This window comes from Ischnura elegans, chromosome 10 (assembly GCF_921293095.1).
Source record: "Ischnura elegans chromosome 10, ioIscEleg1.1, whole genome shotgun sequence".
Lineage (NCBI taxonomy): Eukaryota > Metazoa > Arthropoda > Insecta > Odonata > Coenagrionidae > Ischnura > Ischnura elegans.
In genome coordinates, this window is record NC_060255.1 from 60,864,111 (window position 1) to 60,877,434 (window position 13,324).

General features: G+C 35.3%; 1 non-coding gene across 1 annotated transcript; it reads left to right on the plus strand.

The window, feature by feature from the left end:
• Positions 1 to 7,681: 7,681 nt before the first annotated feature.
• On the plus strand, positions 7,682 to 7,753 carry Trnad-guc. Its single transcript has one exon. It is a non-coding gene; the product is annotated as a tRNA-Asp (tRNA).
• Positions 7,754 to 13,324: the final 5,571 nt, after the last annotated feature.

The following is a 13,324-nucleotide window of genomic DNA, read 5'->3' on the forward strand; positions in this document are numbered from 1 at the left end:
GAATACAATGGCATGTACATACTTGTACTCCTTTCAAGCTAATGAAGCACTAAAAGAAGCAAGAATTATAGCAGTAGAGGGGAAAGCAATAACCACAATGAAAAAAAAAAATAAGCAAAGCTGCCCAAATCAAAAGAGAGTTTACAGTTCATAAAGGAGAGTATAAAATGGTTGGGGAAAGAATAATAAATGGACATACATTCCCAAAAGGAGGAAAAGTGTTGACAGTCAGTAGTAATGAATAAATTCATAAAATAACTCAATAGATAAAAGGAAAAAAATGTTGAATAATTGAAATCATTTCAGTATTCAGGAAGTTGAAGGATTTACAAAGTTTAGTGATTGGAGACAGTAGCTGTACCCAGTATCCAGGGGAATATATATACAGCTTAAAAGTTGAGGGGGGCCATGACCTGGGTCCGGGTAGTATTGAATAGGAGTGGGGATCTATTTGACTCCTCTTTGTTTTTCCAACTTTTTTCTCTCTTTTACAAGTTTTTTTTGGCTTTTCTAATTACATACATATAAATATTTAGATTTAGGTTTGGGGGCTAAAATTGCTTTTACATCTTTGAATGGTAGGCTAGGAATTCTTTACTTGACTCTCTTATTGCTGTGACATCAACTTGGACTCAAGATTGCACTCTTTCTGTTCAAGAAATCATCTTGCTGTACATCAGCTAAGGAGTTAGCAAAAACTCTCATTTACTCTCTTAATAAGCATGAGAAAAGTAAAGAAGAGCATATTTTTCCCTAAATGAAGTAATTGGGTCTGCAAAAGATTATAATCACTTAGATTTTTTGTAAGTGTGGCATATCAACTTTATAGATGCTCATGGATGTGAAATAGTCACGTCAAAAAAAGTCAGCCAATGGAACGGCTAATTTAAATTATGCTGTTAGAAATACGCCTCTCGCTTAACTGAAGTTCACTTACCACAACTCTTTTTAACAACATATATATGATAAAATATTACCTGAGGATACCTGAATGCATTACTGAAAATTGCAATCCATTTTACTTTATTACTAATGCGAGTTTTCTTCATCGATTCAAATCAAGGTCTTTTTGTAAAACTACATAAAAATACAAGGTACCTATAATCAAGCACATTGGCATAACTTTGGGGGGGGGGGGATGAGGGGATAGATCTCCCCCCAAAGCCTCAGAGAAATAAAAAAGTATTTCGTTATTTAATATGTATGTATATAGTTTTGGCATATAATAACTGCATCTGCTTAAAGTTAAATTTTAAGTGCCAAAATGATATAAAATGTATTTCCAGGCATGTAATTTTCGAAAACTTTTCCCAGATCCCTCGTTTCCTGGGCAGGGGGTTCGCGTCCTAGACCCTCCATCCCCCAAAGCATATTTCCAGTTATGCCACTGATCAGCTATACAGCCACAAATTTTGCTTCAGGGTGATTTTGAGAAATGCGGGTTGCCTACACTATTATTTGTTTTCAATTTGTACCCAACCGGTGACCATACGTTTCATTAAGTTAGATAATATGTTTTGTTTGCATAATACTGAGAGTTAAATTCATCATTAGCTGTTGGTAGAAATGATAAAGTATATTCACATTGGAAAATAAAGTTTCAGGGGATAGTATATAAGGATACATATTTTGTAGTTATCTCGTGTGCTACAGAAAACCATTTCTTTTCATTAGATAACCTGTGTTTCATGCACATGATGCAGAAATTCAAATCCAACATAGTTGCTGGCTGACGCTATAAAATCTTACTATGTACATATAAAAATGCTGTTTCAGGGGTAGATGCCCTAGGGCTAGTGGTCTCCTCAGCAGATGTATTGCGGGTAGTCGACACAAGGGAAATATTTTCCGGCCATGGGCCTGAGTGTAATATTATTTTTTCATAAATACCTAAAATAAACGATTAGTAAATAATGTGACCAATGAAAGGAATCCTTTTAGAGAGTATAAGAGAATTATTTAATATTGTAGCAGATTTTTTTTGAGTGCCGCGTTAAATTTTAATTCATTGCAGTCAACACTAAGCTGAAACTGGAGACTGACTGGAACAGATCGTAAATTGCTGGCAAAGCTCTGAGCGGTCTGTTTCAATTAATCTCTAGTTTCATTTCCGTGTTGACTGCCACGAATAAAAAACAACGGCACTGAAAAAATTACAAATCTATTCCACTAGACAATGATAATAGGGTGATTTCCTATTTTTTTTTGAATTGCCTAAATCGAAATATCATTACTCATGGAGTTCGTATTTCACGCTTTAAGATTTTTAAATGACGATATCTATTTTTCGCGGTTGAATGAAATGTGAAAATTTCCAAGCGCGCGAAAACGTGACGGTATGAATGCTGGGAAAAGCCTGTGTGACGTCAATCTGGTTCCAACTTCCGCGGTGTGAGGCCACCTTGGTGCGAGGCTATGATCGTCGATACGATGCAGGCTGGTAGCAGAGTAGCTAGCAGGTAGCGCTTGGCTTAAATAGGGGTTATTAATACCCTATCAAACGATGGAAACTTTCCGGCCAAAGGCAATTTTAATAGGTGATTATTAAGAAAGAATATCCTTGAGCTCTGTGCCTCGAGCAAGCATTGGTAATTTCACAAGATGTAAAACTCCTATCTACTCGTATAGCATCTAGGTCCCTGTGACGTCTCGTTGAATGGCATCGTATGGGCGACAATCTGGCCTTTTTCAAATGAGGTTAAAATTGATCATTAACATTCGTCTAAATTGGGATTTCTATAACCAAATAATTTGTATGTTATGAATACACTAATGGTGGGTAACGAATTGCAATCAATACCTTTCGTTTTCTTTGATGAAAGAAACTACTCTTCTCTGTTCCCATCTAAAAGGATGGCCTATGACTTTCCGAATGCCGGAATTTGAATTTAGAAAAAAATTGTTTCCATAACTAACTCTAGCGTTGATTTTTTTATCATTTAAGTGAGTTACGGAGAGGGAAATGGCAGTCAAGTTTAATATGCATATAATAAAGCGCTATTACTATCGACATGAATTGAAGAAAAAGTTGTTTCTACCACTGAAACAAGTTCTCCCTTACTCAGTTAAACATTTGAATAACCTACACGAGTAGATTATTCAAACGTTTAAGTGATTGAGACAGAGGCATATGGTACTTAAGTTTAATATTCATGTAATAAGGCGCTATTACTATCGGCACAAAAGAAATCGGCGTGGATTGATGGGATGAAATTGTGCGAACGGAGAAGAAGAATCGTTCGTACCGAGCACGAGAGAGTTCTGGAACGAAGCTTTGATGCAGTCGGGAAACGGTGCAGAAAACCATGAATAATTCACCGAGTTGAAACGAACTGCAGAAGGGGTTTCCTCAGGGACATTTAGCGGCAATGAACTGCCGGGATTGTGTTGAAAAAAATGAAATTTTTTAGCACAAAAAGGGAGGTAGGGTAGGAGAGAATGAGAATATGGAAGTAATGACGGTACGTCATAGCGGAGGAATAGATAAGGAAAGAACTTTAGACGGAATACGCGCGGGAACAGGAGTTGTGGAGGTCGAAGTGCATACGACAATGAATGGGAGGGGCGATTTTTGAAAAGAGGGATTGCTCCGCAGTAGGAACAATGGACGCAAAGGGTAATTCGGTGGAAAATCGGAGAGCCATGTGTAATGGATGAGATGACCTACAAAATGGGAGCCAATGGTGGAGGAAAAGTGTGGATGGGAGGCTAACTGTGGTCGAAATATTCAGAGAAACGTATTGAGCAGAGAAATCTTGCTGGAATGGATAAACTAATGGGAAAAAAATAGACAAGGCCCTAGTCTTTTCTTTTAAAAGGAATAGATCCTAAAATGCCCTAATTGCTGTTGCATTTCAAAATTTCTAGGCCATAATTTTGCTGCAACATGGAAGGTAGGAACTCTTTATTTTCTGCTGAATTCAATATGTCTGTTGTAGTTCTTCGGAATTTATTGTTATTATTTGTTTTCTTATTGTAAAAGCAAGCTAAATTTTATATCAGTAAAGTCTTTAGGACTTTTTGGGTCTACGAAAATAGAAATTTATTATTATTGATATAATTAAATTGATGAAACAAAATGTTTTAACTTTGAGATAATTTTATGAAAAGCAATCTTACGCAGCACCTTACTTGAGCTATTAAATTCTGAAAATTGAAGTTAAGGATTTTCCACTCATTAATCTGCAGCAACGATTGCGAGAATTTTTCTTTTATCAATATATTATTAGATGTAATTTGGTATTAAAGGAATGAAACATTTTTTGACCCGACTTGAATAAACAAGGTACAGAAAGGCATGAATCCATGTATAGGATGATAACTACAGGAAAATATTCCGAAAAACGCATTTAGGAGAGGGACAATGTAGGAATGGATAGAGAAATAGGATAAAGATAAACATACCATATCAAAAGTAATTTAAAATTTTATCCAAGCTAAAACAATATATTACTAAGGGACAGAAAGGAGTGAGTTATATGGATAGGATGTTAACTGTTCGAAATATTTCGAGAAACCTATTGAGCAAAGGGATCTTGGTGGGTGAAGAAAGAAATAGGAGATTGAAAGACATTGGGCAAGGGATTATTAGGCCACGGCATATCATTTTGATGTAATGGATTTTTAAAAAGTCGTGATTTCTGTTGCATTCGCAAATCCCTCCGTCGTAACTTAAATAGAGGGGAACAGTTTTTAGCACTGCATTGAATTTTCGGAGTAACATTCATTAAAACGGCTTACGTAACTCCTTTTTTCTATCTTTACACTTCTATTTCAATGCAGTGAGGGCTTTAGAAATTAATTTTAATGAACGATTTTGAGACACAAATTAGCATGCAGAGAAAGTGTGCATTCTAAAGTGTTTGAATTCATAATTAAAATACTGATTAAAAGCTTAGGTTGCAATTCGTTTAATCAACGTGCATGCACCGTTAGTCCAATATGTCGATGAAATCTAATTAATTCATGAATATGCTTTTCATTTTTTTTAAACATGATACGCAAAATAATTAGCCGCATTGATCAATAAGATATTTTATCACGCGTATGGGGATACATATTTTTGATATAAAATTTTGGCAATCTGTAATTGATTAGAATGTAGGCATCAAAAGGAAAGAAACAGAACAAGTGTGATAGATGATTAAAATTCAAGGACTCCCTAGTAACCAAGGGATTATCATATAATTTTTGGTTTTTTTCCCGGCGAACAATTGCAGTGAAGTTTCTCGGGTTTCGCACCGGGTCAGGTCCTCCATTTCTCTTTCCAACGTTTCGACGGACAACTCGCCCATCGTCATCAGGGATTCAGGAAACCAATACCAAATCCTCAAAGCCTCTACCTTAGCAGTTTTGACGGAGAGGGTCTATTTCGTGATTTAGGGCACCATGTGTAGCTCTGAATTTTCTTTGATTTTTTTACGTGAAGTTAACTTCAATATTTTTACACAAATGATATTAGCCGCTTAAATAAAAGAAAAATTACATTGCTCATTGCAAATTCTCATCGCAAATTGCAACTATGCCGGAGTAACGGAGGAACGTTTTCGTTTACAGCATAAAAAGCGCATATGAAAAATGAAAGAGGCATATCTACAAAATATAATAACTCAAGTAGGCCAATGCATTGATTAAGACTAACGTAATACCATCAGTATGTTTGGCGCTGCTACCTAAGACGTATGCGATGGCTTCTAGACTTCCTTATTAGATTGCGGCTATCCATAGATGGTTAACTCCAGGTTTTGATATTTTACAGATATTGTGAGGGCATTGCAATATAGATATCCGCACTTAAAAATCTAATGGGTATGTACTGAATGCAAGCCATTACCTAATATGTACTCTTGGAAAAAATAATCTATTTTAATCCAAGATGCTGTAGATTGGGAAGGATTGCAATGATGGCTTAAAAAAACAGACGACTCGACAAACAGAGGTGTGCTAATGCATTTAATTTACTAAGTTATCATCTTCGAAAGTGAATTTCTGAGGGAGTTCACGAAACAAGGTGTCTGTTGTTTACAATTAAAAAAATAGAATCAATGGCGAAAACCCAAAATAACTATCTTTCAAGTTTTTTTGTGTATTAGATAGACATTGAAAGCTGAGGACATAGGATATTTTAAAGTGATCGGAACCAAATACTACGTCCTATCGATATTTTGCCAAATATGTATATTGGATATTTTACTACTACTTGGGAGAAAGCGTCCGGTGGTTGAACGTCATATTGTTGTCTCCCTCCCCTGAATCCATAAAACATCGTCAGATTATTTGCAGACATTGGAAAGGGGACGAATGAGATGTATCAAACTAAGCAGAAAGGTGGGCATCTCATTGCCGGATGTAAACTTATTCCGAGATATTTGATATCGGTATTGTAGCTAATGAGAAAGGTTTGCAAGTTATTGCAACCCTTTCTCCTTACACTGAAACACTGAATAGGGTGGTTTCCTATTATTTTTTATTGCCTAAATCGAAAGATTATTACACCTGGAGTACGTATTTCACGCTTTTAGATTTTTAAATGACGATATCTATTTTTCGCGATTAAATGAAAAGTGAAAAATTTCAAGCGCGTGAAAACGCGACGCGTAAGTATGAATGCCGGGAAATCTCTCCTTGTGACGTATTTCTGGTTCCCGCTGCCGCCCTGTGAGGTGACCTCGAGGCGAGGCTTAGCGCTGATACGACGGAGGCTGCTAGCGGGTAGCTGGGTACCCTGCTGGCTGGCAGCGCTTGGCTTAAATAAGGATTATTAGTGCCTTATCAAATGAAGAAAACTTTCCGACCTTAGCCAGTTTTAATAAGTGATTATTAAGACATGTGTCCCTGAGCTCTGCGCCTCATGCATGCATTGGTAACCTCAGACGATGTATAACTCCTATCTTCTCGTATAGAAACTAGGTCCCTGTCACGTCACATGGAGTGGCATCGCATGGGCGCCAATCTGGCCCTTTTCAAATGAGGATAAAAATGGACCATTGCCATTCATCTAAACCGGTATTTCTAAAACGAAATAATTTGTATATTATGAATACAGTAATGGTGGGTAACGAATCGCAATCAATGCCTTTCGTTTTCTTTGATGAAGGAAACTACCCTATTACTTATTTGCTCTAATTTTATCATGCGTGAAATTTGAACATTCAAAACATATGTAATACAAAATTTCGCATTTTTTTTTGTTATTATCTTAACTTTATCTTATCAAATATTTATTTCGCGTATACGCGGTATACGGAAATCGTTTTTCCATCGTTTGCTGTTACATTTGCATACCATCGAAACTCTTGCTTTGTTCATCAACCTAAAAATCCTGCCATGTGACTTTGAATTCCAAGGTCCAAGTTTCCCACCTTTCTGGGTATAATCCTTCCCGAGCAACGCCAGGTGACCTGCTAGTTTTCTTTAAAGTCGCAAATACCCAGCGTGACCCTTTTATCGTAGAGCTAAACACCTGGATAAATTCCCTGGAGGCGGCCTATTGCATTAATATGAAATTTTGTTTTTTTAAACCTCTTCGACCATTCTGAGGTGAAAACTTCTTTAGCGGCGTTAAGCACTTCTGCGGGATGGGGAAAAAGCATAGAATTCGCGTGAGCGTCACCGACCCGACACCGCGATCGCTACAGCGAGATATACATTTCCCTCTTAAAATTCATTTCTTATAATCACATCCTCGGTAGTATAGTGGTCAGTATCCCCGCCTGTCACGCGGGAGACCGGGGTTCGATTCCCCGCCGGGGAGGATTTTTTTCTCAATCTCATACAATTAAAACAAATTACAACGGATATTTCAACTACGCAAGCTGACTAGGTATAGTAAATAAACTTTGTTAACATATTGTTAATATATAGACTGTGAAAGGCTTTTTGTTTTAAAAATATTAAAATTGAAAATAAAAATCTATATTGTATATTGTATAAGCTAATTAAATATAAAGAGCTCGTGAATGAACGTGCAGAAGAGTGTACACGCTATAAAAATACAGGTCAGTACAATGTAAGGCAGTTTCTTTTATGTGCATAGTGAACAATTATAGGTTTGAAGCATATTAAATAAAAGAAATAAAAGCATAACATGAATATTATCTATATAACATGAAGCCCCTTAACGACCACTCATTCATTCATTCATTCACGTATACAAATGTTTGGGGTGAACGAGACGAGATACGGCAAAAAGTCTAATGAAGACCCCCTCTAAAATTGTCTGAAACCCCAGGAAAAATTATGAAAACACTAAATTTACAATTATTTATCAGTCTATTCATATAAAATTGAGTGTATGGGGATTAGTTCAAAAAATGGCCACCAAATTCCAATGGCGGCGCGGCAGTCATACAAACGAACAATCATAGCAACATATTTGTTTATGCAAACAAGAGGAGCTAAATTGGGAAAGAAGATAAGAGAAATGAAACGAAAAACCGATAAATATAAGGTAGGAAATTAAGAAAGTAATAATTGAAGTGTCTATTTCTTTGCGTCTTCTTTCCGCAAGAACAAACATCTGTTTAAATCAAAGCGCATTCAAATCAAAAGCGGAGAAATGTAAGGTAAGAAATTAGTTGTTGTTTTTGGTATATTACATCGAGAGGGTGGTGGTTATTAATTTCAAAGTTGACAAGTGCTCTAAATGCCATATTAGAAATATGATTCGTGCTGTTGACTATAGTTCGTATCTTGTTGGCGATACACGATTGTAGTAGAAAGACTTTTAAACAAGTCTTACATAATATAGGTTGGTAAAAATGATTTTATTATCGTGTTTTGTGATGGTGATAACTTTTTATTTTTGTTTACGTTCTTTTTTCCGTTAATTTCCTTTTTAATGTACAATGTTATCCGTGAGCTGCAGGAGCGAATAGGCAGTGAATAATACAATATGGAAGATAAGTGCAAATAAAGGTATTTCTTATTCAATTATTTGTCTTGCGAAAATCACGTTTCCTTGAGTGACTAAGTTATTCAACTGTGAAAATTATCGAAATCTTGACATTCACAATGTCTTGTACACGAAAGGCTGTGATCCGTTACTCACCAGATTTATTGCGCATTGCGTTGGATATTAAAGCTGAGATATTTGTGTATCCCGATTCATTAAAACTTTAAATAGAGGTATTTCTGAAGTGAAATCATTCGCGATCACGATCAATAATATTTCGATAAAATTCGTCATACTAGCCCCAATTCATGCTAAGGCGCATTTGTTTCTAGATATTGATATTCAGTCCCTACGTAATTCGCTTACGAAGCGGGGAACAGCTGTTACATCTTATTCGTATATGATATAAGAATTTGGTTGAGTTTTGTGGAAAATAATTAATAAACGTGTTTTTCATTGTCATACGTAAAGTCGTTATGTTATGATATTACGTATGCATTGGGTGTTACAGTGGAACGTGGTCTCAACGCTTTTTGTATTTGAATAAGTTAAAGAAACTCATAGAAATTTATTTTACTTTTTCAGCCCCTCAGAAAAACGTTTCTCTTTATAAATATTTACATTCATATTGTAGCCTACGTACCATGCGCTCGTTTTACGTGAAAGTGGAAATATTGCTTATACCTAAGCTAGCCAGCTTAAAAGTAAACTATCCTTTAGTAACAAGTAGCAAACAAAAAGTGTAAGACCTCCCACAGTGAGCATAACAGGCCGGAGGCCTTTTTCGGGGGGGCCTAGGGGAGGCAGAGCCCCCCCAGCGAGCTAAGCGAGTATTTTAATATATAAATGATGTTACTTTCTATTCATACACATCGTATTTTTAATATATATTTAATAATAAACAGTTTGCTGAAAAAAATAATTTCAATTTTTGTTGAAAAATTAGTGTTACAGGAAAATTACTTCTTTAATAATATTAAATCTATATAAAAAATAAATGGATAATAATTATTTCAGTTTTCACTTCTGTCGGCCAGTCCCACGACTGCCCCGCTTTTTTTCATGTCACTCTCCAGATGGCTAATTTAGAGATAGTTTTTTTTTTAAATCCACCCAATCCTTTTAATCTCGACGAAAACTGGCTATTTGCATACCTGCAGAATCCCGAGCTTTGCAATGAACTCACTTTAGAATTGAAAAGCATCCAGGATATAGCACGTTTGGGTACGTATACCTACGGGAAATTTTGCGCCGCGTAAGGATAATTGAATGGGCTCTCCTCATTGCAAGTTCGCTTTTAAAATCCTCGCGGCATTTAAAAAGAAAAAAACTTCATTTTTTCTCCTCTTCGCAACACATTCCGCAACAGTGAAGTTTATGGGATCGGTGTACCCATTCAAAATAGCATCGCTTGACCTCCACCGCATAGGCATCCTAGGCGAGGTCGTAGAGATGCACGAGGTTAAGTTTTTAAATATGAAAATCACCTCTCTATAACTTCCCATCTTTTCAATGGCTCGGCAATGTCGTTTCGTGTAGGAAGCTGAAGAGGTAAATCCCATCATATCCGTTCAAGTATGCACTTCAAAGGAACGTTTCATAATTTTTTGAAAAACATGACCAAGTATATCATCAACCGAATTCCTTCCAAGTCACAAGCGGAATGAAGGTAAGCGAAACTAAATATCATCACAATTTTTCAGGAGGGTAGTAAAATAAATTCTTTGCATACTTACCACTCTAGCTATCAAGATTGACCATCAACTTTTCAAAAATTTACTCCAACGGTTTAATCACTTAACCCAGTATTTATTGATATTATATTGCATGGCTTCATTTCATCATGTACTTACTCAGCGTTCCATATTCAGGTCAGAAGACCTGAAATGTACGATTTATATCCCACAAATATCTAATTATAGGAAAATCAAGTTTCTCTTTATGGCAAAACATTTATGAAATTTATTTTTCTTGTATTTTATATATTCAAACCTTTCCCCAATCAATACTATTTTTTTGAAATTGAATACTTGCACAGGATGATTTACTAATTATACTACTACTGTTCTAATTTTTAGTTTGTCTTACTTTAGTGAGGCTTAACCTTTTAGTAGGTACCAACCTATTTTCTAGGTACCATGCTAAAAGTGCCGAGGCATTTTTTCTGATTTTGCAGTAGGTTAGGAAAAAAAATTAGGTCTCGAAAACAACTAAAGGTATATATTAAAAAGATTTAGGAAATCTTTATTTTATGTGGTTTCACCTTTTTAATTTATTATTTGACAAATTTTTGGTAATATGAGTTAATTTTTATAATTTAAAGAAAATTGGTAATGTTAAAATAAAATGAATATTGACTATTGAATGATTAGTGAACTATCAGCATCTAAGAGAGACATTGCAGGAGGAGCGCTATCGGCACTTTTCGCGAGAGAATGGAGAGAGCGATGGCGCTCGCTCCCTGGAACTCTAAGGGTTAATTCGGGGTGATCTCTAGCCAAACTCAATCAAACCGAATTTCGACTTGAATAAGTACCAAACATTGAATAAGTAAATGATCAATGCACGCGCAAGAGAAAAATGGAAAATAAAATTACGAGCAAATAACTTCCCATATAAATGTATTAGGACAAAATTTACCATTAATATTTTTATTCATATTAAAAAAACTTAATTAAACTTATAATTTATATTGTAAATGATGAAAATATTTACGACTGATGATAGCTTCTTTCAGAAAATTTGTTGGGGCAGATGTAAAAAACTTACAATTAAAAATTTTATGAGAATTTAAAAGTAAATATAGAAATGAGAAATACTTTTCTTGCAAAAAATTAAAAACCTTTTCGATTAATGTGTTAGGCACTATTAATTACCATCTAATTTTCCATTTAGAAGTACGATGACTTTCGCTTCGTTTGCCGATATCAGTTCTGTTTAAGCACGACAAAAATGATTTCCCATTCCGTTGAATACCTTTTGTAGAGATTACAGTGCAGTTAAGTTATAAATGCAAATTACTCGTTGAGTAAGGAAAACCAAGGTAGATGATAGTAGTATCAGTGTAACAGGGACGACCAGATTGTTTTTTTTTGTTTCAGAAACTCGACGGAGAACGACACAACTTCCCAGTTGAAGGCAGAGTTCGAAAGGCATTAAATTTCGAGTGCTGTGAGCCCGCATGGAATTTATGGAGGACTAGTAAGTAAGTCGAAATCACTTGGAGGATCTAAGCTTCGCAAATGGCGACGTTGAAAACTTTTGTGAGGTTGTATCAGAAACCGTGGTTTTGTCTGGAGAGGATAATGTCACCAGCTCTGAGCACGACGACGGATGGAAATCAAATAGTAGAAAAAGAAAAGCTAAGTTGCATTTTTTATAATGAATGGATAAATTCCCTCTGCGCATGAAAAAATTCCATTCCGTATAAAAAATATAATAGGCCTAAAAAGTTTCCCAACGCATCAAGTGGCGCCACTCGTTCTCCGGGATAAAATTTGACTGTCTCCATAGTTGTATGTTATTCAAGGCAATCCACTAAAAGATCGAAATGATTTTCAGTATCTATTCTCTATAATGTTGAAATTCTCTTTGAAGTTTTTAAAAAGATAGATTAAGAAAATAAAAACAAAATAAAAAATATAAAACACGTTTTCGGAATACAGTACAAGTGCACTGAAAGGATTACGTAAGCTTTTCGTCATTCCGAAAAATAAAGCGTGGGTGATTAAGCTTTTAAGGTGATTAAGGTTTAAGGTGATTAAGGTTTAAGGTGATTAAGCTTTTAAGAAGTGATTCAAGAAGAGAATAATGGGTGAGTATTGGCATGCAATATTAAAATTTAATATTATTTTTATACTTTTTAGTGAATTTCTTACTGCTTTTGGAAAAGATTTCTAAGATCTAAGATTTAGTGATGAATCGTGTAATCGATTAAACCATGGTTGTTAAACAAATTTAAGAAAAATATTTAGACCCAACGTCATCTACTGAGAAAATTTTAAAATAATTTTCCGAATGGATATTTAATTAATTAATTGAGGGACAATGGAACAAACTTTCAAATGAATGATTTTAGAAAATTCTATCGTCCTCTAAAGCTAGCAAGCGTGCAAAATTTCAAGCCGATCCGACTATAGGAAGCTGATTAAAAATCAATGACAAAATTCCATCGATGAAACTGACGGACGAAGCAAAAAGCGTGTAAAAGTGGAGCGAGTGAGAAAATTTACTAAGTTATAATTTATTTACTTTTGGGTGATGAAACATAGTACCAATTTGAAAAGATATATTTAATCACAATATTTTCTGCGTAGTCTTCGAGATGTACAAACCAGAACTTTTGAATTTCGACTAATTACCTTCTGCTTGGAAGTAGAAGCTCTGATCTCATCTTCATATCCGTGGACCTGTTATTTCGTTTGTCCAAAC